This window comes from Zalophus californianus, chromosome 1 (assembly GCF_009762305.2).
Source record: "Zalophus californianus isolate mZalCal1 chromosome 1, mZalCal1.pri.v2, whole genome shotgun sequence".
Lineage (NCBI taxonomy): Eukaryota > Metazoa > Chordata > Mammalia > Carnivora > Otariidae > Zalophus > Zalophus californianus.
Genome location: NC_045595.1, coordinates 16468715 through 16473842, shown reverse-complemented (window position 1 = coordinate 16473842; position 5128 = coordinate 16468715).

Here is a 5128-nt window from a genome sequence, read left to right as displayed (position 1 = left end):
GCTCCCCCTCCCCCCGCCGCCGGGCGCCTCTTCCCTCCCCCCGCGCCCTCCCTGGGCCTCTCCCGCCCCCGCCCCCCCCCTCCCGCGCCGCCTCCGCCACGGGTGTGCGGAGCGGCCGAGCGGAGCCCGCTGCCCCTGCCCCGGGACGTTTCTCTAGAGGCCGCGCCCCGGGTCGCCAGCGGCGGGATGTGAGTGTGGAGGGGACGGAGCCAAGGGAGCTCTGACATCGGGGCCCGGGCACGTAGCCCGGGACGCTGCCGCCGCTCCATTCTCTTCTCCGGGAAGCACAGACGTTATTTTTTCTGATCGGCCTGCCGGGGCCGGTGAATAGGGGCTCTCAGCCGCGAAGCAAGACCTCTTCACGGGAGGTACCCCGCGCGCCCCCGACCGCGGCGCTGTGTGTGCGCCCGCGCTACTCCCGCTCGGGCTGGACCGGGGTCCCTGGGGAGGCTGCTGGGCCGCCAGCCCCGCGGCCTGGCTCCGCCGCCACCACCGTCCCGCCCCACCCTCGCCTGGACCCCCAGCCTCGGGAACTCCCGAGTGGGTAGGTCCGCGGTGCTCTAGACCCGCCCCCCGCCCCTGCCCGCGTCTCGGGGCTCACGTCCCTCTCCCACCCTCCCGAGTCTTTCCCCGGGGTCTCTCAGAGTCTTCGACCCTTCCAGACGCCGGCCCCGCCTCTCCAGCTCCGCCCCGGACTCCACCCCGGGCGGCTGCAGGCCGCAAGACCCGGGGCTCCGCCGGGACCCCCACTCCCGAGGCCCGCCTCCTTCTCCACCCCTTCACACCCCCAAACACTCCTGGCGGGCTCTGGTCCACTGGGGACCCTCAACTTGGGGGATGAGCGGGAGGAGTCTTTGGGGGCAGGGGCGGGGGGTGGCGGGGTTACGTGCTCCGGCCCGGGAGGGGACGCTGTAGCGCTAAGAGGAAGGGGTCTCAGACCCCAAAGCCTGCCACCTTTCAGTATCACGCAGAGAAGCTGAGATGCTGGGAAGGCCTGGGATGCCTGGAGCGGAGGGCTTTAAGGATGGTCAGGAGGAAGCTAATGTGACTATTGGGGCCCTTGGAGATATTATCTGGGCTAAGTGGCAGTCCCTGCTCACCCACTTACCGGTTGTGTATCCTGGGCAGGACGACTTCCTGCTGTCTGGGCCTCAGTTTCCTCATCTGTAAAACGGGGACTTGACCAGCTGATTCAAAGGGCACTTTTAACTTTACTGTTTTTAGTGCTGCAGAGGGTGAGTGTCCAGACCCATGGGCTCTGTGGGCTCCCCAGACTCAGCCTGTGGAAATTGAGCCCCAAACCAGCACCCCCCCACCATCTCAGGGATGGCCCCTACCGTCCACGTGAATGCGTCTGCAAGCCTAATTCCTAAGGTCACTGCCAGCTCTAGCCAGCTTTCCTGGCAGCCCACCCTTCTCCAGGCCCAGACCCACCCATCTACCATACTGGACCCACAGCTGTCTTCTTCCTTATGAGTCTGCGGCCACACCCTCCTCCGTGCCCCACTACTTTCAAATTTCTTGTCCTGATGATTAAGGACTGTGCTGTTTGAGGCAGTTTCCTCCAGAGGCGACTCTCCCCAAGAGGTACTGTCCACTAGACTCCTGGCCTGCTCCCCATGTTCACGCCCCTGCCCTTGCCTTTGGAGTTTACTCTGCTGGGATCACGCCTCTGTGCCTGGTGTCAAGAACATCCCTCCCTCCTTGTGACCCCATCTCCTCCACTACTGGGGGGAAGGCTGTGATTTGGGGGCTACCCCCTATGGTGTGTGGGTTACTTGGGAACAGGGACAGAGGCTCAGGTGCCCAGAGTGGGTGCCTAAAGAACATCTGTGGTTCTTCAGTGTTATATTTTGATGGTCTCAGTTCTATGTCTCTGTTTCTAAGCCATTCTACTCTGTTTTGCGGTTTTATGACTGATCACCTCTCCCCCCATGGGGATAGGAAAAGAACATTCACGGAGGGGTTGGGACCACTGGGGTACAACTGGGGACTGATGTAGGGAGTCCTCAGATCTGACACCAGAAAGCTTGAGATTGGGAAACAAACAATATTTGTACTGGGGAGGACCAGAGCGGGCTGTGGGTAGGGCTCCGGAGAGGGGTCCCATGGGCTATGGGCCCCTTAAGGGTGTTCCTCCAGCCATAAGGCCTGTGCCTCACCCCAGAGGGCCCTGTTGGTTATTCCACCACTGTTGGGTGAGGCTGATCCCCTAAGGCACCTTCCGGCCTCTGGTTAAAGTGCCACCGTGGGGGTTGGGTGTCACACATTAACTGGTAGCACCCCAGTGCCTGGCAGAGCCAGCCTGCCCTCTTCGCCAGGCAAGTCCCAGGGCCCCAGGGGTCAGTTTCAGGTCAGTTTCAGTGGCGTTTGAAAAGGCCTGGTTGGGGGGAGGGAGTCGGCTGTGGGGACTCCCTTCTCTGATGGGGACCTAGGAGGAAGAGCCAAGGAGATCACTGGAGCTCAGAGCTGGAGCAGGGTCTGGACTCTAGCCCAGTGGCCCTAAACTGGGCTCTGCTGCTGTGAGTAGGGCTCCGGCCAAGCTATACAGACCCTAGGGCCAGGGTGGGCACCAGACTCAAAAAACGAAAGACAGAGGCTCAGCTCTAAGCTCTGCAGCCTGGCCTCAGTCCCTCAGAAAACCCCTCGTCCCATTCTGGGGGCTCTCTGGGAAAATTGGCCTGCAAACCCTCAACAGTTCATCCTCCAACACCTTAGCCCCAAAGTCAGCTTGAATCCCCATCTCAACCCTAATCCCAGAAAGAGCTTTCCCTGCCATGTGGAGTCCTTATGCCAGTCTGACCTCTAACCCCTGGCTGAACCCTGACCCCAGGCTGAGCCTCCACCAAGCCTCAATCCCAGATCTTTCTCTGGTTCCAGGCCCTTCTGGAAGCTTTTCAAGGCAAGGGGCTGGTAGGGGAGGGGATGGCCAGGCCATAAGTGAACCGAGGTGCCACTTTTACAGCCGTTTCGGCTGCTCATAAACACCCCCCACCCGGATGAGTCACTGGAGGCTCCCACAGCCGCTTTTCGGGCAGCCCCCTCCCCTTGCAGCAGGAAACCTGGTTTTCTCACCTCTCAGGAAGGCAAAGGGAGGGAAGCTGGGGGCACGGGGGGCCGGGGGCCTCTGTCTGAGGCAGGGAGCACTCCAGGGGCGCCTGGAGGCGTGGGCTTCCTGTCACAGATCCCCTGCTACAGTAATACCAGAGCCACAGACATCTCCACGCAAGGATGCCTTGTCTGCCCCACAGCGTGACACAGGCGCTCAAACACACACACACACACACACACACACAATGGGGTACCCCGGCCTTGCCCCTCCCAGCTGTGCTCAGGTCCCAGGGTTGCCTTGAACCCCACTCACCTGGAGCCCACAAGGTCTTCCAAGTAGGGTCTGGACACTCAGTGCAGACTCAGGTTGACCCTGGAGAGGTCATGGATCCTCCTAGCGGCTCCAGTGGCTCAGGCCTAAGCAAGGATATTGCTGCTAGGGACAGGAAAAGGCTTGAGTGAGAGCTTTCACTTGAGAAGAAAAATTAATTATTTTTTACCAAGCCCCATACCGGCCCAGGACTTTGTCCCAGACCCCTGGTGGGGGAGCAGAGGCAGGTCCAAGGGTACCAGTGTTCGGTGCCCTGAGTGGGGCCCTCCCCCACTGCCATCGGTGTGCCTGCCAGGCGCCCAGGCCAGCTTGGCCCCTCCGGCGTGGGTGTGTCTCAGTGGTCCTCTCCTGGCCCCGCCAAGCCTGTCTTGAGCTAACAACTCTCCTTCTATCTGTTCCTGGGTCCCTGTCTGCCCCTCCTGGCCTTTTCCACATCTCAGAAATTTCATGCCCCCAGGAGGTATGAACACAGCCCCTGTGAGTGATTTCATTCAAGTTTGGGGCACCTGAAGACATCAGGTGGAGGCTGAAGGTAGTTCATACCCAGGTCACAGGCAGAAGAACTGAGACCTGAGAAGCCCTCGACTCTCAGTCCCAGGGACTGAGCGTTCCCCGGGCAGGGGACATGTGAGGACACTCATTCCAGTCTTTGTCATAACCCTGCAGCCCCATAACCACTCCGTATCTGACTCCTTGCCCACTGGAATGTGGGCTCTTGGCATGAAACCAGCCAGTGACACCCAGGCTCAGGGTCTGCGTATGCAGTTACAGGTAGGTCCCAGAGGCAGAGGGTTGTGGACAGGATGACCTGCTTTCCTCTGTTCTGTGGAATGGGCTGGGTCCAGACCCCGAGAGTGAGGATGCAGACGGATGGAGGGGAAGAGGCCCTGCCAGGTCCCGGCCCCTCACCGCAGCACCTGGAGACCCTGGCTGGAGGCTGTCCTTCTGCCTGAGCCCAGCCTGAGCTGGTTTGGGTCTGGAAGTCCCAGGCTCAGCCTGACGAGGTGTAATGATTCACGTGGCAGCCGCCGCTCAGCACATTCCAGCCGGAGCCCCCAGCGCCCGGCACGTGAGGCGGCTGGCCCCAAACCAACCCCCAGCAGCCGGGGCACGTTCCTAGGGCCCCCATCCCTGGGGGCGACCCTTCCCCAGGTCTTCCAGGCTCCTGGGGAGGGTACCATGCTTTACAGTTTCCAAGGTACTTTCTAGTACGTTCGCAGACTGGAAAGGGAGGCGGAGAGCTTGTCCATCCCTGGCCGCCGGGTGGGGCAGATGACGCTGCAGGCTGGGGGGGCCTGGAGTGAGGCTATGACAAACAAGCCTTTATGGGGTTCCTGCCCCACTCCTCATGCTGGGCTGCTCCCAGGTGTGCAGCTCCAACGGGGGCCCCTGGGTGGATAGGCCATTCTGTGACCAGCACCCGTGGGGAAGCAGATTTCAGCTTGACAGGTCAGTGGGCAACAGTGTCCAAGGGGAAGAAGCTTCTCTGCCCTCTGTCAAGCTTGTTACTCCCTGACCCGCCACTGGCGCAACCTCTCCCTCTTCTGAGCCCCCACATGCCCCCTTGCTCTTCCAGCTGTTTCTACCCTCACTGGCCAGGGGAGTGGGAGGCTGGGGCCTGTTCTGCCCTGATCTGCGGGGTCCTCTTCCTGCTCATGATCGTGGTTTCCTGATCTGTCATTAACAGATGGGCAGTTCAGGGTTTGAAGGGGCTCCGTCAAGGGCCCAGGCACTTGGGGCTTGGAT